Raw genomic sequence first — 26448 nt, forward strand, 5'->3', positions numbered from 1 at the left:
TATTTTTCGAACCACTTATTTTTCAACATAACTTACAGTTGCGGAAATCATATTGATCACTAGGCCTAGCAGTATAACGTTTTTAGACTTGAAATGATACAAGACTTTGAATGTTCACTCTCATCTCTATACTTATGGCTATGGTAAGCTCATTTGCATCATAACATGACAACAATGGTTAATAGAAACCAGATGCTTTTATCATCCTGTGCTTTTGGCTTAAAAACATGTATGTAGGCTACACAATACACAGAGTGGCAGATATGTCAGTGGCGAAGACAGTGACAGATATGTAACCAATGATGTATATAAACCCTGGATTGCTGATTGTTACGTATTGGCCACTGAGTGAAGCCACTCAATGGTAGGAACATCAATCTATAGGAATGAATGAAATTCTACAGTATTTCCATTAAATGTTTCAAGGACGAAATTACATGTATTTGTGTCATTTTTGTTGTTGTAGTGGGTCAGTAACATTAGTAATCTAAAAATTGTACTTTAAGGAAAACATTTGTATATATTTCAAATGTTTATGTTAAGCACACATAATATAATTTTAAAGTATGTATTATTTTACTAGGCAAGTCAGTTAACAACAAATTCTTATTTTCAATGACGGCCTACCGGGGAACAGTAGGTTAACTGCCTTGTTTAGGGGCAGAACAACAGATTTTTCCCTTGTCAGCTAAGGAGTCTATAATAGAATACATGTGGCAAAAACGAACGTTGACATTAATACATACATTTTTATGGCTTCCAAAGTATTTTTTACAACAGTAAGGGAGGAAGTGCCAAGCTGGAGGCACATTGGCTTCAACACATCGCCCCCTAGCAGTCATCTAGTGTATATATAAATCATTGGCTGTAACACTGAAAAGGTTTGCACGTTACTGTGTGAACAACACCTATCACCAAAGATCAGTCTTGTTTTACTCCAATGTTTGTAAACAATGTAAATGTAAACAAACCCTGTCTAGCCTCAAAGCATGGTTAAAACTGTAATGTTGATATCATGCATGGTCAGTCCTTGCATCCATAGGCCTGTCTATGAATTTGAGAGTGGTTACATTTCTCCAGGCCCATCCTTCATCTTTTTACCAAAACAGAGGCTGTTGACCACTTTGTTATTATTTCAATTAAGGACTAAAGGCCCAGTGCAGTTATGCTCCTGGGTTGTAAATATATTTAAAATATATTTCCACACTATGAGGTTGGAATAATACTGTGAAATTGGGAAAATTATGATAATGCCATTTTAGTGTAGGAGCTGTTTTGGTGGGATGGAGATTTGGCCTGCCTGGTGACATCACCTGGTGTTAAATGAGTTAATAGACCAATAAGACAGAGAGTTTCAAACCTCTCTGCCAATTTTCCATTCCCTACTCAGATCACTCCCAGACAGTCCTAGCAAAATTCTTGCTTTGTAAATCGCTTTTTGCTAAGAAGCCATGCTGCTGTTGTTGATCACATTTTAATTGAAAACAATCATAGTAAGGTACTTTTTATTTGTTACCCAGAAATTATTTGATTTTGATATTAAATCTGGCTGCATTGGACCTTTAAGGATGTGTGTGTGTGTGTGTGTGTGTGTGTGTGTGTGTGTGTGTGTGTGTGTGTGTGTGTGTGTGTGTGTGTGTGTGTGTGTGTGTGTGTGTGTGTGTGTGTGTGTGTGTGTGTGTGTAAAAGTTTTGTCTGTGCGTGTGTGTCCGCATCTGTGTGTGTGGGAATTCTGAAACATTCATACACCTGCCATTCACCACTCATTTGGTGTGTGTGTGTTTTCCATAGGTGCTGATGGCATAGTGGTGTGAGTAATGGCATGGCCCAGAGTCCCATGCCTCCTGCTGATCCTGCTGCTCCTACTACACACCTGCTTACCTCAACCAGGTGAGTCCTTCACACTGGACTGATCCCAGATCTTTTTCCTGGTAAAGTCATGTGACCAGGAAATTCTCCTTGTGACTATTTGTAATCTCTATTTGACACACCCTCAGATCCACCATTCACTGATCAGCTCTGGGGTTTCTTCAAATAATTCAGATGGACTAAACCGTAATGCTGATCTATATGTTTGATCTGATTGTCTGTCTATGTTATTAGTTCATTCTTCTTATTAAACACTGGACCGTATCTTTTATACTGTTTTTCACACTGTGTATTCATGTACTGTATTCTTCACATATCTCATTTTAATATATCTGCTACTGTACATTGCATTTTTGTTATACTGTTTAAACATACTGTGTATTTACAGTGCATTTGGAAAGTATTCAGACCCCTTGACATTTTCTACATTTTTGTTAAGTTACAGCCTTATTCTAAAATGTATTCAATTCGTTTTTTCCCTCATTAATCTACACACAATACCCCATAAAAATATCAGAACTGAAATATAACATTTACATAAGTATTCAGACCCTTTACTCAGTACTTTGTTGAAGGACCTTTGAAAGTGATTAGAGCCTTGACTTGGGTATTCTTGGGTATGACGCTACAAGCGTGGCACACCTGTATTTGGGGAGTTTCTCCCATTCTTCTCTGCAGATCCTCTCAAGCTCTGTCAGGTTGGATGGGGAGCGTTGCTGCACAGCTATTTTCAGGTCTCTCCAGAGATGTTCGATCGGGTTCAAGTCCGGGCTCTGGCTGGGCCACTCAAGGACATTCATAGACTTGTTCCGAAGTGACTCCTGCGTTGTCTTGGCTGTGTGCTTAGGGTTGTTGTCCTGTTGGAAGGTGAACCTTTGCCCCAGTTTGAGGTCCCGAGTGCTCTGGAGCAGGTTTTTCATCAAGGATATTTCTGTACTTTGCTCCATTCATCTTTCCCTCGAACCTGACTAGTCTTCCAGTCCCTGCCGCTGAAAAACATCTCGACAGCATGATGCTGCCACCACCATGCTTCACAGTAGGGATGGTGCCAGGTTTCCTCCAGACGCTTGGCATGCAGTCCAAATAATTAAATCTTAGTTTCATCAGATCGGAGAATCCTGTTTCTCATGGTCTGAGAGTCCTTTAGGTGCCTTTTGGCAAACTCCAAGAGAGCTGTCATGTGCCTTTTACTGAGGAGTGACTTCCGTCTGGCCACTCTACCATAAAGGCCTGATTGGTGGAGTGCTGCAGAGACGGTTGTCCTCCTGGAAGTTTCTCCCATCTTCACAGAGGAACTCTGGAGCTCTGTCAGAGTGACCATCGGATTCTTGGTCACCTCCCTGACCAAGGCCCTTCTCCCCTGATTGCTCAGTTTGGCCGGGCTGCCAGCTCTAGGAAGTGTCTTGGTGGTTCCAAAATTCTTCCATTTTAAGAATGATGGCCACTGTGTTCTTGGGGACCTTCAATGCTGCAGAAATGTGTTGGTACCCTTCCCCAGATCTGTGCTACGACACAATCGGAGCTCTAAGGACAATTCCTTAACCTCATGGCTTGGTTTTCGCTCTGACATGCAATGTAACACAAGCATTTCTCTGCACCCGCTATAACATCTGCTAGACTTTATGCATCCCCATTTCCTTCATTTTATTCAACACAACCTTCCATAGAGATCATATCAGTATCAGTCTTAATTAATGCGTAGGGAACCAAGAGGTAAATGGTTCCTAATCACCACCCTGTTAGTCATATCACATATGCTATGGACCTTGTATTGTGTTCATTATAGTAGGCAATGGTACATTTTTTACATTTGGAACATTTTGAAATGGAAAATGCTTATGAGTGTTTCTTATTGGACAAGTTCAGGTAGTTCCTCCCTGTTTCAGACGCTTTTCGTCTGTTTGCTGCCTAATGAACACAACCCTTGGTGTGTCGTTATGATTTTATGTTTCATACTGATACTAGAAGAGGAGAGGAACTCTGAGAGAGGAAGGGTGTCACCACATCGCAAGATCTCTGTCTTGTTATCATTTCCTGTTTGGGCTTCATGTTCCTTGAAATGCTCTCATTGTGTGCTTGTGGTTTCAACGTTGTGTGTGTGTGAGGGGGGGGGGGGGTCTAGGGTAAAGAGGATGCCAATAACAACAGAAGGAACGCTAAACTGTTACAGTTCCTTTAAAGGTGAATGTCATCTGGATTTTATTTCTCTCTTTCTCTCTCACTATCTGTTTATGTGAAACCGCCACGCATGTCTCCAACTCAATCATCAAGTTTGCAGACAACACAACAGTGGTAGGCCGGATTACCAACAACGACGAGACAGCCTCCCTCAACGTCAACAAAACAAAGAATAGCGGAGAGAGCACGCCCCCATCCACATTGACAGGGCTGCAGTGGAGAGGATCAAAAGCTTCAAGTTCCCCAGCGTGCAAATAATTTAGGACCTGAAATGGTCAACAACACCTCTTCAACCTCAGGAGGCTGAAGAAATTAATCTTGGCCCCTAAGACCCTCACAACGTCTGCAGATGCACCACCTAAGTGTTCTGTATCACCGCCTGGTACGGCAACTGCACCACCCTCAACCGCAGGGCTCTCCAGAGGGTGGTGCAGTTAGCCCAACACATCACATCAACACATCATGCCCTCCAGGACATCTAGAGCACCGGTGTCACAGGAAGGCTAAGAAGCTCGTCAAGGACCTCAGTCACCGAACCATGGCCTGTTCACCTCTCTACCATTTAGAAGGCGGAGACATTACAGGCACATCAAAGCCTGGACCGAGAGACTGATAAACAGCTTCTCCAGGCCATCTCGAACTGTTAAACAGTCATCACTAGCCGGCCTCCTCCCAGTTCCCTGCCCTGAACCTTAGACACTGTCACTAGCCGGCTACCACCCGGTACTCTACCCTGCACCTTAGAAACTGCTGCCCTATGTACATAGAGTCATTGAACACTGGCCACTTTAATAATGTTATTATTATAAAAAAAATTTTACCCCTTTTTCTCCCTAGTTGGTAGTTACAGTCTTGTCCCATCGCTGCAACGTCCGTACGGACTCGGGAGAGGCGAAGGTCGAGAGCCATGCGTCCTCTGAAACACAAACCTGCCAAGCCACACTGCTTCTTGACACACTGCTCTATTATCCTGGAAGCCAGCCTCACCAATGTGTCAGAGGAAACACAGTACAACAGGCGACCGTGTCAGCGTGCATGCGCCCGGCCCACCACAGGAGTCTCTAGAGCGCGATTGGACAATGGCATCCCAGCCGGCCAAACCCTCCCCTAACCCGGACGACGCTGGAACAATTGTTCACCGTCGCGGCCAGCTGCGACACAGCACGGGATCGAACCTTGTTCTGTAATGACGCCTCAAGCACGGCAGTGCCTTAGACCGCTGCGACACTCGGGAGGCCACTGTAATAATGTTTTACCCACTTTATATTTATATACTGTATTCTAGTCATGGCTCATCCTATATAACTATTCCTTCCAGTTCTCTGCTGACAATGACTGGAATGAATTGCAAAAATCACTGAATGGCATATATCTCCCTCACTAACTTTAAGCAGCAGCTGTCAGAGCAGCTCACAGATCACTGCACCTGTACATAGCCCATCTGTAAATAGCCCATCCTACCTAACTACCTCATCCCCATACTGTTATACATTTTTTGCTCCTTTGCACCCCAGTATCTCTACTTGCACATTCATATTCTGCACATCTATCACTCCAGTGTTTAATTGCTAAATTGTAATTATTTCACCACTATGGCCTATTTATTGCCTTATCTCCCTAATCTTACCTCATGTGCACACACTGTATATAGACTTTTTTCTCTATTGTGTTATTGACTGTATGTTTGTTTATTCCATGTATAACTCTGTGTTGTTGTTTGTGTCGCACTGCTTTGTTTTATCTTGGCCAGGTCGCAGTTGTAAATGAGAACTTGTTCTCAACTGGCCTACCTGGTTAAATAAAGGTGAAATAAAAAAAATACAAAACTACTGCTGTACAGACCTTTTCTATTTACATACTGTACATACTGTCTACTCACACCATCATATTCATATATATTGTAACGGCTTTCTAGGTGTGGTGAAGGAGAGTCGGACCAAACTGCAGCTGCGGTCATCCCCCTCTTCAAAGGGGGGGACACTCTTGACCCAAACTGCTACAGACCTATATCTATCCTACCGTGCCTTTCTAAGGTCTTCGAAAGCCAAGTCAACAAACAGATTACCGACCATTTCGAATCTCACCATACCTTCTCTGCTATGCAATCCGGTTTCAGAGCTGGTCATGGGTGCACCTCAGCCACGCTCAAGGTCCTAAACGATATCTTAACCGCCATCGATAAGAAACATTACTGTGCAGCCGTATTCATTGATCTGGCCAAGGCTTTCGACTCTGTCAATCACCATATCCTCATCGGCAGACTCGACAGCCTTGGTTTCTCAAATGATTGCCTCGCCTGGTTCACCAACTACTTCTCTGATAGAGTTCAGTGTGTCAAATCGGAGGGTCTGCTGTCCGGACCTCTGGCAGTCTCTATGGGGGTGCCACAGGGTTCAATTCTTGGACCGACTCTCTTCTCTGTATACATCAATGAGGTCGCTCTTGCTGCTGGTGAGTCCCTGATCCACCTCTACGCAGACGACACCATTCTGTATACTTCCGGCCCTTCTTTGGACACTGTGTTAACAACCCTCCAGGCAAGCTTCAATGCCATACAACTCTCCTTCCGTGGCCTCCAATTGCTCTTAAATACAAGTAAAACTAAATGCATGCTCTTCAACCGATCGCTACCTGCACCTACCCGCCTGTCCAACATCACTACTCTGGACGGCTCTGACTTAGAATACGTGGACAACTACAAATACTTAGGTGTCTGGTTAGACTGTAAACTCTCCTTCCAGACCCATATCAAACATCTCCAATCCAAAGTTAAATCTAGAATTGGCTTCCTATTTCGCAACAAAGCATCCTTCACTCATGCTGCCAAACATACCCTTGTAAAACTGACCATCCTACCAATCCTCGACTTTGGCGATGTCATTTACAAAATAGCCTCCAATACCCTACTCAACAAATTGGATGCAGTCTATCACAGTGCAATCCGTTTTATCACCAAAGCCCCATATACTACCCACCATTGCGACCTGTACGCTCTCGTTGGCTGGCCCTCGCTTCATACTCGTCGCCAAACCCACTGGCTCCATGTCATCTACAAGACCCTGCTAGGTAAAGTCCCCCCTTATCTCAGCTCGCTGGTCACCATAGCATCTCCCACCTGTAGCACACGCTCCAGCAGGTATATCTCTCTAGTCACCCCCAAAACCAATTCTTTCTTTGGCCGCCTCTCCTTCCAGTTCTCTGCTGCCAATGACTGGAACGAACTACAAAAATCTCTGAAACTGGAAACACTTATCTCCCTCACTAGCTTTAAGCACCAACTGTCAGAGCAGCTCACAGATTACTGCACCTGTACATAGCCCACCTATAATTTAGCCCAAACAACTACCTCTTTCCCAACTGTATTTAATTTTAATTTATTTATTTATTTTGCTCCTTTGCACCCCATTATTTTTATTTCTACTTTGCACATTCTTCCATTGCAAAACTACCATTCCAGTATTTTACTTGCTATATTGTATTTACTTTGCCATCATGGCCTTTTTTGCCTTTACCTCCCTTCTCACCTCATTTGCTCACATTGTATATATACTTGTTTATACTGCATTATTGACTGTATGTTTGTTTTTACTTCATGTGTAACTCTGTGTCGTTTTATCTGTCGAACTGCTTTGCTTTATCTTGGCCAGGTCGCAATTGTAAATGAGAACTTGTTCTCAACTTGCCTACCTGGTTAAATAAAGGTAAATAAATAATAAATAAATGTAGATTGCGATCCATGTTTAATGAAAAAACAAACATAAATACAAATAAACACAAAACACTACAAAACAATAAATGTAATGAAAACCGAAACAGCCTATACTTGTCAACTAAATACAGCGACAGGAACAAAGACACTAAGGACAATCACCCACGACAAACTCAAAGAATATGGCTGCCTAAATATGGTTCCCAATCAGAGACAACGATAAGCACCTGCCTCTGATTGAGAACCACTCCAGACAGCCATAGACTTTGCTAGATAACCCCACTAGCTACAATCCCAAATACATACACACCAAAACCCCAAGACAAAACACACCACAATACAAAAACTCCATGCCACACCCTGGCCTGACCCAATACATGAAGAAAAACACAAAATACTTAGACCAGGGCGTGACATATATATTATTTATACTCCGGACTCTGACATTGCTCATTCTGATATCTCTCAATTTTTTTGCTTTTGGATTATGTGTGTATTATTATTGTACTGCTAGATATTGTTGCATTGTTGGAGATAGAAACTTAAGAATTTTGCTGCATCTGTGATAACATCTGTGTACATGACAAATAAACTTAGATTGGATTTGTCTCTTTTTGCCTGTCTCTTTTTCTCTATCACTTGAAATTCACTTCTACCTCCCTCCTCATTGTCTCCCTCACTCTCTGCAGGCCCTCCATCTCCTCCCTCCGCTCCCCAGTGTCATATCCCCTATACGGAGGGACGACAGGCAGATATCCACTGTTTCTGGGATCCAGGACAGAACCCACAGATCCCCACCTCCTACAGCCTGCACTGGAATTCTACAGAGGGGTAAAGACATGTCTACTATAGCCTGTATACATCCCATCTTAATACAGTATATACAGGACATCTATAATCATATTCACAAATGACCCAGACATAGGCTATCATAACTATCATATACTGTTCCTACACAGATGCAAGAATAGCTGTTTATTCGCTGTGTTTGGAAACCCGCGGTGACTCGTGGTGTTTAGAAACCGATGGGTTAATGCTTCGTTTGTAACCAAGCAGGAAGTGGGAATTTACCACCAAAATGTTAGATAGAGGAATCTATATCTATATATGTCCCATTATGGCATCTGTGAGCGCTCGACCCGGTACTGATACCCCGTGTATATAGCCAAGTTGTTGTTACTCATTTTGTATTTATTATCACTTTTATTATCACGTGTCATTACTTTTCTAAGCACTCATTGGCAATGTCCATGCCAAAAACGGGTTTAATGCATCAAGATTCCTATATCTAACCCTATGGTGGTAAATTCCCACTTTCCACTTGGTTACAAATGCAGCATAACAGGCAGACTCTTATGCTGCGTTCATAACCAAGTGGGAAGTGTGAATTTTGCTTTATTTTCTGCGGTGGTGGGGTAATGTGCATTCACAATGCTAAGCTGCAACTAGGGCTGGCATAATTACTGTATAACCTTGTAATCAACGGTTAATTGTCATAACCATGTTGTGGAACAAACAACTGACTGAAGATGGGACGGCTGGGCATTCTTGTGGTTGAGTCCGTATCTGCAGTAACATGGATTCTTAACATCATGAAACTTCATTGTTCTTTGCTGAAACAAGCAAGGTGTTGTAGCAAACAAGTCTTCGGTTGCCTTGGCAAAACCTTTCTCGCTGCAGCAGCAGCACACACAGAAATACTGTGGAATGAATAAAACAGGCTTGGAACCACTAACCCTGGCAATTTGACTGGGAAACTCATGGGTTCTCTCGCAATGGCTGCCTTCTGTTGTGATGCAATAATTTCCATGGTAATGTAAAATTTTTATTCTAATGATTTTAACTGATGTGGCTCATACATTGGAATGTCAGTTGAGTTTAATCAACAAATCACAGCACATACTGATGGGTACGCGTCCTGCTTCCTGCTTTGCTCCTAGGTTGAAGATGGGAAGGATAACGTCACAATAATGCGAAAGTTGTACCGTTCTGAATCAACCATGGGACCAACTCAAGCAGTGTAGCTTCGGTGCCTAGGCAGAAGGCAACCGGTCTGAAGCATATCATAAGGCTGGTGAAAAAATAAGCACTTTATGCTAATGCAAGAAAAAATACTACAACCATCTAGCCAACATATAGGTTGAAGATTTCAAGGTTAAGACAACAGTGCTCTAATTTACCATAACTCTTTGCAATTCATGGAACCAGTGTGTAACGGTTTTCTTCCGTTGAAGGAGAGGAGGACCAAAATGCAGCGTGGTTGGTGTTCAACATGGTTAATAAGGACAATAAAAGTGAACACTACAAAATACAAAACAACAAATGTGAAAAAAACAAAACAGTCCTATCTGGTGCATAAACTCAAAGACAGAAGACAACCACCCACAAAACCCAACATAAAACAGGCTACCTAAATATGGTTCCCAATCAGAGACAATGACTAACACCTGCCTCTGATTGAGAACCATATCAGGGCAAAAAATAAATAGACAAACTAGACATACAACATAGAATGCCCACCCAGCTCACGTCCTGACCAACACTAAAACAAAGAAAACACAAAAGAACTATGGTCAGAACGTGACACAGTGTTGCTAGTTAGCAATGGCGCTGATCCCATGAATTTTTCTTTTCAAATGCTTCTGCATGGAATTATTACGATGCCTTAATCTTTGTATTTTCTTACCTAGACTAGCAGTCTATAAGCAATTATAGTGTGGAGAATCATTGTACCATCTAATATCTTTTCCACAACCTACAATATGGTATTTTCAGCTGTTTGAAGCTTGTGTACAAAACCGAAAGTAAAAGACTCAAAAATGAAACTTAAGACCGGGAAGCATAGAAACAGCGCACATAGAACATATGTACTTTTTCTTAAACTTCCTTTAGTTGAGAATGACAGATCTATAACACTAAATTCTATGTCAATTTGATCCGGTTGCCAAAAAAATACATATTGTAGCTTTAAGTAGTTGAACTTGTTATTACGCAAACCTTGTGAAGGTGGCAAAGTGACACGTTTTAATTTTAGTCAAAATCGACTTCATATTGAAGGGAGTGCCTTTGATTTGACAGCTTGCACATGTGCAGTTCGACGCGAGACGACCGTGTTTAAAAAGATATTATATATTGTTTTATTGTTTTATTAACAAATATCAACAAACAAAAGAGGGATAGTCACATGCAAACAATCATACAGACAAACTATTTACATTTCCAGGAATCCTAAACAAACAAATTGTCACATTCGTTGAATGGAGGAGACCAAGGCGCAGCGTAATTTGAATACATCTTCTTTAAGGAAGACGAGGAACACTTAAACAAACTTACAAAACAACAAAACGAATGTGAAGCTATATATGATGAGTGCAGACACAGGCAACTAACACATAGACATACAAAACCCCTAGACAGGAACAAAAACACATGCATCACCCATGTCCCACCCTGACCTAACCAAAATAATAAAGAAAACAAAGAATACTAAGGTCAGGGCGTGACAGTAACCCCCCCCCCCCCCCCCCCAAAGGTGCGGACTCCCGGCCCACCTAAGCCTATATGGGAGGGTCTGGGTGGGCATAACTCCGAGGTGGCGGATCCGGACTGGAGGGAGACTCTGGCGGTTGCGGATTGCGGCCCGTCGTGGTAGGTTCCGGACTGCGGCCTGTCATAGGGGGTTCCGGTCTGCGGCCCGTCATAGGAGGTTCCGGTCTGCGGCCCTGTCGCCGGACGCTCTGGACTGGGTACTGTTGCCGGACGCTCTGGACTGGGTACTGTTGCCGGACGCTCTGGACTGGGTACTGTTGCCGGACGGTCTGGACTGGGTACTGTTGCCGGAACAGGTCGTACTGGACTGCCGAGGCACACTATAGGCCTGGTGCGTGGTGCCGGCACTGGTGGTACCGGGCTGGGGACATGCACCTCAGGGCAAGTGCGGGGAGGAGGAACAGGGCGTACAGGGCTCTGGAGACGCACAGGAAGCCTGGTGTGTGGTGTTGGCACTGGTGGTACCGGGCTGGAGACACGCACCTCAGGGCAAGTTCGGGGAGCAGGCACAGGAAGTACTGGACTGTGGAGGCGTACTGGAGGTCTGGAGTGTAGAGCTGACACAACCCGTCCTGGCTGGATGTTTATGCTTGCCCTGCAAATGCAGGGCGCTGGCACAGGACGCACAGGGCTGTGCAGACTCACAGTACCCAGAGCCGGCGCAGGATATCCTGGTCCATGGAGGTATACTGGAGACCAGGAGCGCTGAGCCGGCACCCTCCTTCCTGGTTGGATGCCCATTCTAGCCTGGTAAATGCGAGGAGCTGGAATAGAGCGCACCGGGCTAGAAATGCGCACTGGAGACACCCGCATAACAAGGTGCCAGACCAGTAACATGCTCCCCACGGTAAGCACGAGGAGTTGGCTTAGGTCTCCGACCTGACTCAGCCAATCTCCTCGTGTGCCCCCCCCAAAAAATCCCAAAACCCCTAGACAGGAACAAAAACACATACATCACCCATGTCCCACCCTGACCTAACCAAAACAATAAAGAAAACAAAGAATACTAAGGTCAGGGCGTGACACTAATCATATTCATTAATAATACAACAAGTTGTATTAGCCTTTTAGTTTTTCCTTTTAGTTAAAGTAGTGCCATAGTGTTTAAATTCATTTATAAAGTGAAAAATGTTTGGTTTTGAATTAGACCATTTGCATTTGTGAATATGAAATTTACCTACTATTATTAGCAGTTGAATTAAATATACTACATCTTTATCTATGTCAGAATTTCTGAAATAAATCATTGTATCAAAACCATTAAATAGTACAACCTTTCCTATTTTTTTGTAACAAAATTCTGTATGTCAATCCAAAAAATTCTACTATAAATACAGGCAAAAAACAAATGCAAAATGGTCTCTTTCTCCATTCCACAGAAATCACAGTTAAAGTCAATATTTAGCTTGAATCTTTCCAAAACATGTTTCACAGGATAAATTCTATATTTTAAATGAAACTTTCTTTACTTTGTTACTGATACAATATTTGTTAGCAATTTTCCATGCTTTCCCCCGATGTATATCACCATAGATATTTGACCAAAAGAATCTTGCTGAGGGAATTGTAGTATCACAAACAATATTCCTAATCTGTTTATTACTACATTTATCTTTGATGTTAATATTGCCAATGAATATATTTTCATGTAAATCTATGTTACATCAACCAGAGGAATTTCAAAGAGATACAACCCTCCTTGGAATCACATCAAAAACAATTGCATATTCTTTTGGGGTTATTGGAATTTTAAACTTATCAAGAAATTCCCCATATGAGAGTAGATATTCATCCTCAATTCAGTAACTGACCAACCAAAATCATTTTATTCTCAAACCAGTTACGAAAAAAGAGACGTATTTTTAAATCGTATAACTTTGTTGTTCCATATAAAGGATGTGTTTGTGTTTATGCACTAACATCCAAGCTAAAATTGCCTGCTCATGGAATTTGGCCAACTTTACTGGGATTTTATCAACATCAAAATTACATAGAAGCAAAAAATTCTAAACCACCAACAGAGTCAAATAAATACTTAGGGAAGACATTCCAAATACTGTCTGGTTCTAAACATACTTCAGGATCCAATTGATTTTAAAAGTATTATTTAGAGTATTGAAATCTAAAACCTCAAGACCTCCTTTTTCTTGGGTATTAGTGAGAATATATTTTCGTAGATAGTGAGGCTTGTTCCTCCCCCAAAAATTATAAAGAATCTTATCTAAGTCCTTTACAATTTTAGGGGGTAGGTCAAGTGATAACGAGACATAAACCGATCTGGATAACCCTTCAGCTTTGGACAATAAAACCTGGGGCGGTGTGTCACAGCATCATCGTACTGAGCTTGTTGTTATTGCAGGCAATCTCAACGCTGTGCGTTACAGGGAAGACATCCTCCTCCCTCATGTGGTACCCTTCCTGCAGGCTCATCCTGACATGACCCTCCAGCATGACAATGCCACCAGCCATACTGATCGTTCTGTGCGTGATTTCCTGCAAGACAGGAATGTCAGTGTTCTGCCATGGCCAGCGAAGAGCCTAGATCTCAATCCCATTGAGCACGCCTGGGACCTGTTGGATCGGAGGGTGAGGGCTAGGGCCATTCCCCCCAGAAATGTATGGGAACTTGCAGGTTCCTTGGTGGAAGAGTGGGGTAACATCTCACAGCAAGAACAGTCCATGAGGAGGAGATACACTGCAGTACTTAATGCAGCTGGTGGCCACACCAGATCCTGACTTACTTTTGATTTTGACACCCTCTTTGTTCAGGGACACATATTCCATTTATGTTAGTTACATGTCTGTGGAACTTGTTCAGTTTAAGTCTCAGTCGTTGAATCTTGTTATGTTCATACAAATATTTACACATGTTAAATTTGCTGAATATTTCGTAAATTTGCTCTGGCCATCTTCTCCGTTTTCAGAGCGCTCTCATCTCAGTGTGGCTAGAGCGCAGAATAACTGACCAATTTACGAACGCCCTACAGCATTGGATATTGCCGGTGTAATTAACGGTGATTAAAGTGTTGCCAGCAGCACAGTTACAGTCACCAATGCTTTGGATAACATGGAAAAAATGTTCAGTGAGGTGTTCTCTCATTTTTGTCTGGAAGTAGCTCGCAAGCTAGCTAACTTTATCCAGTTAGCTTGGGTGCTTGACTGCCATTGTGAGGCCAGAAGGCTCGGATCACCAACTCCTCCGCCAGAGCGTCCAGTGTGTGCTCGGAATGCTCGGAGAGCGAAACGCTCTGAATTTACAAACTGACAATCTGACAACTCTTTGAATTTACGAACGCCCAGGGCGCGCTCTCTGGCTCTCCAGAGTGAATTTACGAACACACCCCTAGCTTTACACTCACAATGTCCGCCAGTCCACCCATTATGTCATCATTGACTTGATGGGGACGCCCGTTTTATTCATTCTATTTCTATGGCAGCGCATGCAGTCAGGAGCAGCGGAGAGTAGAAAATGTATTTTGTGTCTTTTGCTATGTGAACAGTTGTTACGGTGACCTCAGTCATTTAACTGGCCAATAACCGTCCTCCAAAATTCCATGACTGTCACAACCCTACCCGCAGCCCTCTGGCATGCTCGGTGTGTTGGAGCTAGGTCTGTGTTGTAAGACTGTATGTCTGCACAGTGCTGTCAGATGTGGTGTGTATTTATGTGTCCTGCAACTTCCTTTTCAGCATTAGCAGCGTGGTGGAGGGCACCAATGTGAGTGGTGTGATCCCTCGTGAACTTTACACCAGTTACAGTGACCTGACTGTGTTGGTCAAAGCTGCGAACCAGCATGGCTCTGCCACGTCTACAATGGCTGCCTTCAACACTGGAGATATCAGTGAGTCAGTCAGGGATGACTCTTCTCTGTACATTCCCTATTTATTGAGAGGGACAGACATGACACTTTCAGTTTCTGTCTCTCTTCAGCTGTCTTACTGACTCTCTTTTGTGCTCTTTCTCTCCCCCCACCCTCTCTCTATCTCCCCCACCCTCTCTCTATCTCCCCTACCCTCTCTCTATCTCCACCACCCTCTCTCTATCTCCCCTACCCTCTCTCTATCTCCACCACCCTCTTTCTATCTCCACCACCCTCTCTCTATCTCCCCCACCCTCTCTCTATCTCCCCCACCCTCTCTCTATCTCCCCCACCCTCTCTCTATCTCTCCCACCCTCTCTCTATCTCTCCCACCCTCTCTCTATCTCCCCCACCCTCTCTCTATCTCCCCCACCCTCTCTCTATCTCACCCACCCACCCTCTCTCTCTCTATCTCACCCACCCACCCTCTCTCTATCTCACCCACCCACCGTCTCTCTATCTCCCCCACCCTCTCTCTATCTCCACCACCCTCTATCTCCCCCACCCTCTCTATCTCTCCACCCTCTATCTCTCCCACCCTCTATCCCTCCCACCCCGCTCTCTATCTCTCCCACCCTCTCTCTATCTCCCCCACCCTCTCTCTATCCTCCCCCACCCTCTCTCTATCTCCCCCACCCCTCTCTATATCTCCCCCACCCTCTCTATATCTCCACCACCCTCTCTATATCTCCACCACCCTCTCTCTATCTCCACCACCCTCTCTCTATCTCCCCCACCCTCTCTCTATCTCCACCACCCAATCTCTATCTCCCCCACCCTCTCTCTATCTCCACCACCCAATCTCTATCTCCCCCACCCTCTCTCTATCTCCCCCACCCTCTCTCTATCTCCCCCACCCTCTCTCTATCTCCCCCACCCTCTCTCTATCTCCACCACCCTCTCCAAATCTCCTGCTCTCTCTCTATCTCCACCGCCCTCTCTCTATCTCCCCCACCCTCTCTCTATCTCCCCACACTCTCTCTATCTCCCCACACTCTCTCTATCTCCCCCACCCTCTCTCTATCTCCACCACCCTCTCTCTATCTCCCCCACCCTCTCTCTATCTCCCCACACTCTCTCTATCTCCCCCACCCTCTCTCTATCTCCACCACCCTCTCTCTATCTCCACCACCCTCTCTCTATCTCCCCACCCTCTCTCTATCTCCCCCACCCTCTCTCTATCTCCCCCACCCTCTCTCTATATCCACCACCCTCTCTCTATATCCACCACCCTCTCTCTATATCCACCACCCTCTCTCTATCTCCACCACCCTCTCTCTATCTCCACCACCCTCTCTCTATCTCCACCACCCTCTCTCTATCTCCACCACCCTCTCTCTATCTCCCCCACCCTCTCTCTATCTCCACCACCCTCTCTCTATCTCCCCCCACCCTGTCTCTATCTCCCCCACCCTCTCTCTATCTCCCCCACCCTCTCTATCTCCCCCACCCTCTCTATCTCCCCCACCCTCTCTATCTCCCCCACCCTCTCTCTATCTCCCCACCCTCTCTCTATCTCCACCACCCTCTCTCTATCTCCACCACCCTCTCTATCTCCTGCTCTCTCTCTATCTCCACCACCCTCTCTCTACCACCCTCCACCACCCTCTATCTCCCCCACCCTCTCTCTATCTCCACCACCCTCTCTCTATCTCCACCACCCTCTCTCTATCTCCCCCACCATCTCTATCTCCTGCTCTCTCTCTATCTCCCCCACCCTCTCTCTATCTCCCCCACCCTCTCTATCTCCCCCACCCTCTCTATCTCCCCACCCTCTCTATCTCCCCCACCCTCTCTATCTCCTGCTCTCTCTCTATCTCCACCACCCTCTCTCTATCTCCCTCACCCTCTCTCTATCTCCCCCACCCTCTCTCTATCTCCCCCACCCTCTCTATCTCCCCCACCCTCTCTCTATCTCCCCCACCCTCTCTCTATCTCCCCCACTCTCCTTCTTTCCCCCCCACCCTCTCTCTATCTCCTGCTCTCTCTCTATCTCCACCACCCTCTCTCTATCTCCTGCTCTCTCTCTATCTCCACCACCCTCTCTCTATCTCCTGCTCTCTCTCTATCTCCACCACCCTCTCTCTATCTCCCCCACCCTCTCTCTATCTCCACACCCTCTCTCTATCTCCACCACCCTCTCTCTATCTCCCCCACCCTCTCTCTATCTCCTGCTCTCTCTCTATCTCCACCACCCTCTCTATCTCCCCCACCCTCTCTCTATCTCCTGCTCTCTCTCTTGCTCTCTTTCTTTCACTCTCCCACTCTGTCCTCTCTTCCCTATCCATTCCTCTACCAGAAAAGCCACCCACCCCTGAAATCACTCACCATTGCCCTCAGCCTCTGGAGATCTACTGGATTGTGCAGTGTGAGGATCAAGGCAGCTCTGACCAACTGTGTGAGGTCCAGTATCGCCCCCAGGACCAGCAGGGCTGGACTCAGGTGAGTGAGCTGAGCATGGCTGGGGTTTTGTTCATTTCCCCAAGTGTGCACTTTTTCACTTCCATTCATGGATTTAAAGTAAAATATTTTGGAAACTCCCTCCCGCCCAAACCTACACCAATCCAATGCAGGGATTACTGTGCACTTCAGGACAGAAGACAGGGTATTTTGGGAGCAGTCGAAATGTACCCAAATGATGTTTTTTCAGTTTCAGTCGGGGAGGGTTTAGTATTTTTTGATTTAATCCAGGGGAGGGTCATGTCATTTGTAATCAATTAAATGTCATATTGAGAATGAGTTGCTTATTATATCTCGATGTGTGCTTGATGCTGCCCCTCATCCCTGATTCTCTGCCTGGCCCGCAATATCAAGTGCAACTAGTGTGGTCTCAATCAAATGATCCATAGCCTATGATCCTATGCTGTAGGCCTAGGCTATACGAAGAGCATGCTTGGAGAAGAACAGGGCAAAGTTATATTTCTAAGAAAATGTACTATTTTTCCTGAGTTTATCTGCTGCTGGGATGGTGTATATAAAACTAGCCTACACTGCATTACTAGGCCTACTGATGTCCTGTTTGAGAGGGAGAGGGCAGGAGGACTGCTATACTGCTAGAATTGATTCTAATAAAAACAATATGTTTCGTTGCCCATAATGAAGGTATTTATCAGAGTTATTGACCTCCCAATAAACCATATTCAAGTAATTTACACAGATTATTTGGGAAGATTAGGTTATGAAAATGTGAAAAAAATACTTTGAATTAAAAAATAAATTAACCAAAAATGTCTTATTAGGCTATGCAGTCATTCTACACTGCCTTTGAATTCACTTTTAGAAGCATGAGTTTGGCCAGTCTTGTTGGTTTGAGGATCATGCGATGAGCTATCCATGGCTAGTTTGTTCATTTAGCCTAGCAGTGGGCTTCTATTCCCATGCCCTAATCACAGTCAACACACATCTATTTTGGAACAACAATATCATGGAATAAAATAGAATCTATTAGAAAATGATAGTTTACCAAATGAAGAAAAGTTACTCGTGCATATAGGAACAGCGGGGACTGTGAAGCAACACAAACATTGGCACAGACACATGCACACGATAACATACACTACACATACACATGGATTTAGTACTGTAGATGTGGTGGAGTAGGGGCCTGAAGGCACAGTGTGTTTGAGATCTGTGAATGTATTGGAATGTTTTTAAGCTTGTATAAACTGCCTTAATTTTGATGGACCCCAGGAAGTTAGTATGCTTCCGCTTTGGCAGCAGCTAATGGGATCCATAATAAATACAAATAGGCCTACCTGATGATATGTGGTTAAAATAATGCTGTGTTAAAAAAGGAATGGCTTTTTCTGTACTTCATTGATGATCAGGTATTCTGGTTGTAACTGGTTCTGTTGCGTAACATTTTTGCAGTTGATAGACAACTTTGGCTACTTTGCCATGTAATGCTTACAAAACTAAGAACAGTTTCTAAAACTGCATATCTAAGGCTCTGGTCTGTCCTAGGAGTGAGGGTAAATGATAATCATGTTCTCTGCTATCCACTTTGTTGTAATTATTATTTGGGGTATAGGGGAGGGTCACTTGTTTATTTTTTCAAACATTCAGTCCCTTAGATGTAGGGAATGAAACATTGAAATACCATTGTCTCTCGATTATCTGTGGGAATTTTGTACTGGGAATGTTGTCCTTCTGAGTTAGGGATGGGTAACTTTTTGAGGCTCGAGGGCCACATGCACAGATTTTTTTGTGACCAATTTATTTGTCAAAATCTATTTGCGTGCAGAAAAAGGCCAGCTATTTCAAAATAATAAGCTCCATTATAATCTTACTTTCTATAAGCTATTAAATGTGCAATGTAGCCTGGAGTTGCTTTTTAATCCAAAATAATCCCTCATCCCCCCCCCATCCCTGCGGCCGCCTCTTGCCCATCCCTGTTCTTTTGTGTGTCATTCTTTCATGTCCTGCTCAGGAAGAGGACATCCTACGCAGCTTCCTACTCCTGACTCCACGGCCCTACACTGTTTATGAGTTCCAGGTGCGCTGTGCCTGTGAGGGCCCTCAGGCCCTGATGAGTGACTGGAGCTCAGTCTACAAAGCATGGAGTTCTGAGTCAGGTCTGTCAGTGGGTGCTGATGGGTAATGTAATCCTGTGGTCTCCACAGCTTGAAAATATTTGTTCACTTATTCTGTGGTGATAGATGATTAAACTATTTCTCTCTCGTTCTCAGCGCCTGTGAAAGCATTGGATGTGTGGAGTGATTGTGGAGTCACCTCTGAGCTTTCTCAATGTGCCCTTATGTGGAAGGTATGGTAACACAACATCCCATCATATGGACATGATGTCCCAGATGTGCTCAATTGGATTCAGGTCTGGGGAATGGGCGGGCCAGTCCATAGCATCAATGCCTTCCTCTTGCAGGAACTGCTGACACACTCCAGCCACATGAGGTCTAGCATTGTCTTGCATTAGGAGGAACCCAGGGCCAACCGCACCAGCATATGGTCTCACAAGGGGTCTGAGGATCTCATCTCGGTACCTAATGGCAGTCAGGCTACCTCTGGCAAGCACATGGAGGGCTGTGCAGCCCCACAAAGAAATGCCACCCCCACACCATGACTGACCCACTTCCAAACTGGTCATGCTGGAGGATGTTGCAGGCAGCAGAACGTTTTCCACAGCGTCTCCAGACTCTGTCACGTCTGTCACATGTGCTCAGTGTGAACCTGCTTTCATCTGTGAAGAGCACAGGGCACCAGTGGCGAATTTGCCAATCATGGTGTTCTCTGGCAAATGCCAAATGTCCTGCACGGTGTTGGGCTGTAAGCACAACCCCCACCTGTGGACGTCGGGCCCTCATACCACCCTCATGGAGTCTGTTTCTGACCGTTTGAGCAGACACATGCACATTTGTGGCCTGCTGGAGGTCATTTTGCAGGGCTTTCAAAAGTGACCAAAACATCAGCCAGGAAGCATAGGAACGTGGTGATCACCACCTGCAGAACCACTCCTTTATTGCCGATAATTTCCACCTGTTGTCTATTCCATTTGCACAACAGCATGTGAAATGTATTGTCAATCAGTGTTGCTTCCTAAGTGGACAGTTTGATTTCACAGAAGTGTGATTGATTTGGAGTTACATTGTGTTGTTTAAGTGTTCCCTTTATTTTTTTGAGCAGTGTATGTTCACACACTACCATTCAAAAGTTTGGTGTCACTTAGAAATGTCCTTATTTGTAATCAATCCTGTGTGAAGCTGGTGTAGAGGAGTCAGGCGCAGGACAGCAGATATGAGTAATAAAACGTAATTTACTCAAAAATTATTACAAATACAAAAGCAATAATGCTGGCCAACAATAACGAACCATATACAAGAAACAATCACGCACAAAAACCATGGGGAAAACAGAGGGTTAAATAATGAACATGTAATTTGGGAATTTGAACCAGGTGTGTAAAACAAAGACAAAACAAATGGAAAATGAAAAGTGGATCGGCGATGGCTAGAAGGCCGGTGACTTTGGCCGCCGAACGCCGCCCGAACAAGGAGAGGGACCGACTTCGGCGGAAGTCGTGACATTGTTTTTGAAAGAAAAGCACCTTTTTTGTCCATTTTAAAATAACATCAAATTGATCAGAAATACAGTATAGACATTGTTAATGTTAATGTTGTGCAAGACTATTGTAGCTGGAAACGGCTGATTTAAAAAATAAATGGAATATCTACATCGGCGAACAGAGGCCCAGTATCAGCAACCATCACTCCTGTGTTCCAATGGCACGTTGTAGCTAATCCAAGTTTATCATTTTAAAAGGCTAATTTATCATTAGAAAACCCTTTTGAAATTATGTTAGCACAGCTGAAAAGTTTTCTGATTAAAGAAGCAATAAAACTGTCCTTCTTTAACCTAGTTGAGTATCTGGAGCATCAGCATTTGTTGGCTCAAAATGGCCAGAAACAAAGTACTTTCTTCTGAAACTCGTCAGTCTATTCTTGTTCTGAGAAATGAAGGCTATTCCATGCGAGAAATTGCCAAGAAACTGAAATCAAGTACAACGTTGTGTACTACTCCTTTCACAGAACAGCGCAAACTGTCTCTGATGGTTGCTGATAATGGGCCTTTGTATGCCTATGTAGATATTCCATTAAAAATCTGCCGTTTCCAGCTACAATAGTCATTTACAACATTCTGATCAATTTGATGTTATTTTAATCGACAAAAAATGAGATTTTCTTTAAAAAACAAGGTAATTTCTAAGTGACCCCAAACTTTGAACGGTAGTGTGTGTATATATGTGTGTGTGTGTGTATATGTATATATATATCTCTCAAACTGTACCATATAATCCCGTTAGACAAGTGATTCATGTTTCAAAAGATTATGCATTTTCTAATCATAAGAACTTATCCAGAGCGACTTACAGGAGCAATTAGGGTTAAGTGCCTTGCTCAAGGGCACATCAACAGATTGTTCACTTAGTCGTTTAGGGATTCAAACCAGCAACATTTCGGTTACTTGCCCAATGCTCTCAACCACTAGGCTACCTGCCTCCCCGAAACACCCCCTTCCCTATAGCCTGCTATAACTAATACCCCTGTCTGTTATCTATCCTCAGGAGATGCCCACCTGGTTGGCTCAGGGGAAGGTGCTGGGGTACGTGGTAACATTATCATACAGTAACGGGACAGTGGCGGTTGTGAACGTGTCCATGTCAAAGCCTGGTGGCCTTTGTGTCTGTCAAGAGAAGAGATGCCGCTTCACACCCTCTCTGTGGGGGTGTATCATCGGTGGATGTGTCCGTCTACAATTCCCAGGGTGCCAGCAAACCTGCTCCCCTAGCTCTACCCACATCAGGTAAGGGAATCCAGCATTAAGTTTCCGGATGACACAACAGTGGCCTGATCACCGACAACAACGAGATAGCCTATGAGGAGGAGGTTAGAGACCTGGCCGTGTGGTGCCAGGGCAACAACCTCTCCCTCAACGCGATCAAGACAAATGAGATGATTGTGGACTAAAGGAAAAAGAGGACCGAGCACGCCCCCATTCTCATCGACGGGGCTGCAGTGGAGCAGGTTGAGAGCTTCAAGTTCCTTGGTGTCCACATCACCAACAACTAACATGGTCCAACCACACCCAAGACAGTCGTGGAGAGGGAATGACAAAAACCTATTCCCCAGTAGACTGAAAAGATTTGGAAATGGTCCTCAGATCCTCAAAAGGTTCTACAGCTGCCCCATCGAGAGCATGGTTGCATCACTGCCTGGTATGGCAACTGCTCGGCCTCCGACAGCAAGGCACTACAGAGGGTAGTGCGTACGGCCCAGCTGCCTGCCATCCAGGACCCTCTATTCCAGGCGGTGGTCAGAGGGAGGCACCCTAGTTATAGACTGTTTTCTCTGCTACCACACGGCAAGTGGTACCTGAGCACCAAGTCTTGGTCCAAGAGGCTTCTAAACAGCTTCTAACCCCAAGCCATAAGACTCCTGAACATCTAATCAAATGGCTTCAGACTTTTCACATCCCCCCCCCCCCTCTCTCTTTTCTGCTGCTCTATGCATAGTCACTTAATAACTACCTATATGTACATATTACCCCTCAATTACCTCCACTAACTTGTGCCCCCCACATGACTCTGCACTAGTACCAGTACTCCCTGTATATGGTCTCGCTATTGTTATTTTACTGCTGCTCTTTAATTATTTGTTACTTTTATTTCTTATTGTTATTTTTTTAAACTGCATTGTTGGTTAGGGCTTGTAAGTCAGCATTTCACTGTAAGGTCTACACCTGTTGTATTCGGCGCATGTGAGAAATACAATTTTATTTTATTTGAAAGGTGTGTGTGAGTGTGATAATAGTGTAGGTTTGTATGTTTCTCTTTCACTTAGGTCTACAGGTGCCAGAGCTATCCTTCACTGTGAACCAGGATATATTGAGCCTCAATGTATCCTGGTCCCTGCCACCCCAGGCCATTGAAAACATGCATGAGTATGTGGTGCAGTACAAGCAGGTGGGACTTCCTCCGACACAGGGCTTTGATTGGATTATAGTGCACCAAAATCATACGTCAGTCATTTTAAGAGGTTTGTGTGGCTTAAACTGATCTATGATACCATTTCTTTCTGAACATATTTATTGATATTTTGTAATGTTCAATTGGTTTCTCAAGATGACAGCATCGCTTTTTGTCTCTGTCTCCACCTACAGGTGATTTTGAGAACCACACTGCCTACAATGTGTCATTGTTTGCAGTGTTCATCAACAGTAGCTGCCTGCTTGCGTCTGCAAATCTCGTATTCTCTTCATGGGCGTAAGTATATTAGAGCATGGAAATACAAGTCTTTATAATGTACTTGCCAGTATGTAATCAGAGCAATTAGTGCACATGACCGATTTCAGTGGAGTTAACTAACTTGAAATATCGCGTCTTACCTACATGGTTAATTTGTCCAGCCTTTTAACTCACTGTAAATGTTTTATTTATTGTTTATTTTTTCTGCTACTTTTGACTATTCCTCTACCCCATTTCACTTCCATTTCCTCCTCTCTCAATCACTCCTCAGTCCCACCCAAAGTGACTGAGTTCAAGGTCCAGCACATCTCCTGACTCTCAAGTGACTTTGTCCTGGCAACACATCTCCCTGACCCAGAGTAAAGGGGCTCATACTGTGCTATCAGCTGGTATTAAACACCGTTACAGGTAAACAACACAGAGACAGAGTGGAATAAACTGGGATAAATCTTTTGTTGCTACAATGCTATATTGTTAGAATAAAAGTTCAGTCTCCACTGCCCGTTGTGTACATTAGCATAAACTATAGCATTACATTGTAGTAGCTTAAATAGTATTCGATATTTTTGCCTGTTCCAGATCTGTTTGTTCTGTCTTGCCAACTCCTATTGTCATTATTGGCTCCAGAGTGGCGCAGCGGTCTAAGACACTGCATCTCAGTGCAAGAGGCATCCTTGGTTCGATTTCAGGCTGTATCACATCGGTCTGTGATTGGGAGTCCAATAGGGCGGCGCACAATTGGCCAGCGTCGTCCGGGTTTGGCCGGGGTAGGCCGTTATTGTAAATAAGAATTTGTTCTTAACTGATTTGCCTAGTTAAATAAACACAGCACAAACAGATCTGGGACCAGACTGTCCACAGGCTACCGTGCTGCACACTCTCGTTCCCACACATCATTGGCCTTGCTCCCAATCATTAAACCTTTCCTTCGTCTGCAGTGTACAACGTGAGTAGGGACCAGAACAGCCTCCATCTGTTAGGACTTACATCTGGTCACCACCAGGTTTGGATCAGGGCTGAGACTAAGGCTGGACTGGGGACCCAGTGAAACCATCAACTTCTCTACTGAGAAACAGCCATGGTATTCCTACCACTATGCCATGTAGTAATTTGATAATGATGACAAGAAGCGTATAGCTGTTATAGGTTCTCTAACAACTGTGATGAGATGTATTAAGTGTTTATGTACCTAACTGGTGACACTGAGGTCATGTATAACACTAATTATTATTTATTGTGAAATAAACTAGAAATATTATTATAGGTTTGTGTATAATACTATATATAACATCACCTTTAAACAGAAAGTGTCCTGAAGTTCCTTAGAAAATAATAACAGTGTAATATTGAATGCATGCTTTGTATGAAATAGACCTTTGTGCTACAGTATGTGATTATGAACATGGATTGCGGTCTAATTGGTCATTTTGCCTTCTGACCTCCCCCATCTCTCTCCCTTTGTTGTCACAGGTTTCCTCAAATATTTGGTGCCAGGAATAATAGCAGGGATGTTGCTATTGATCATGATAATGTGAGAAACTGGATTCCCATACTTCAACCCAAATAGCCTGATTCTGATTATTTTCTCATTGTCTGGAACCATGGCCATGTTCATTAGGACACACTGATGCAAAAGGTTTAAAAAAGGCTTTGCAACGTTTCGTGCCGACTGAACACATACAGGGTGTGGTGCTCTCTCATGTCTCCTTCCTCTCTCTCTCTGAAAGTTCACCCATGCCAGAAATAGGTTTACAAAGGGGAAACACTTGAGGAAGTGGAATGAGATCGGCCAGTTGAGTTGGGCTTTCAATTATGCCCTCCATACAAGGGTCTTGATCAAAAACAACAAACAACCATATGTATACCCCTTTCAACTAAAACAATGGATCAAATATTTCTACCACTTTTAGGGTGATATACAAATGGACATGTCAATTGAAGGAACACAACTCTTTTGGTGTGCAGTATGTGAATGATACTGTTGTGTATTTTCTGTAGTGTACAAATGAAGACTTGTGCGAAAGTACCCTGACCCCCAGCAACAGCAAACTGCTCCAACAGATGAAGTTGCAGGTGAGTGCAGGGCAGACCATCACTATGTGGCTGTGACTGACTAATCTAGTATCAGTGAGTCTGATATTAGTTAGTCCTTATAGTATTCTAGTTAGTGGTAGACAGAGCCCCAGGCAGAGGCCCAGAGTTCATCATGTCTTCCTGCCTGGTTTTTCTTCAGCCATTTAGGTCAAGGGAACACACTACCTATAGATATGGATGGTATCTTATTTGTAATGTTCCAGTAAGAACCTGTTGTAAAATAAAGAATGTGTGTACTACATGAACCTAATGTTCATTATACCACATACAGTAGCAGGGGCCGTATTGGGCTAGTAATATACCATTCCCTTGAGTAATATTATCACTAGTCAGGGGCATAACATACAACCATAGAGGAATAAATGAATGTTTCTGACTCCCTGCCTGTTGTTGCTCCAGTTTAACAGCTCCTTGACGGCGATCTTCTCTCCTCT

At 44.0% G+C, this 26448-nt stretch overlaps 1 long non-coding RNA gene and 1 pseudogene across 1 annotated transcript; both read left to right on the top strand.

Annotated features, from left to right (window-relative positions):
* On the top strand, positions 1–23957 carry LOC116369454 (interleukin-12 receptor subunit beta-2-like; annotated as a pseudogene).
* Positions 23958–24672: 715 nt separating this feature from the next.
* On the top strand, positions 24673–25990 carry LOC116369455 (uncharacterized). The gene is made up of 3 exons (XR_004208629.1): positions 24673–25001; positions 25391–25451; positions 25919–25990. It is a non-coding gene; the product is annotated as an uncharacterized LOC116369455 (long non-coding RNA).
* Positions 25991–26448: the final 458 nt, after the last annotated feature.

Source organism: Oncorhynchus kisutch, unplaced genomic scaffold (genome assembly GCF_002021735.2).
Source record: "Oncorhynchus kisutch isolate 150728-3 unplaced genomic scaffold, Okis_V2 scaffold2197, whole genome shotgun sequence".
NCBI classification, from domain to species: domain Eukaryota; kingdom Metazoa; phylum Chordata; class Actinopteri; order Salmoniformes; family Salmonidae; genus Oncorhynchus; species Oncorhynchus kisutch.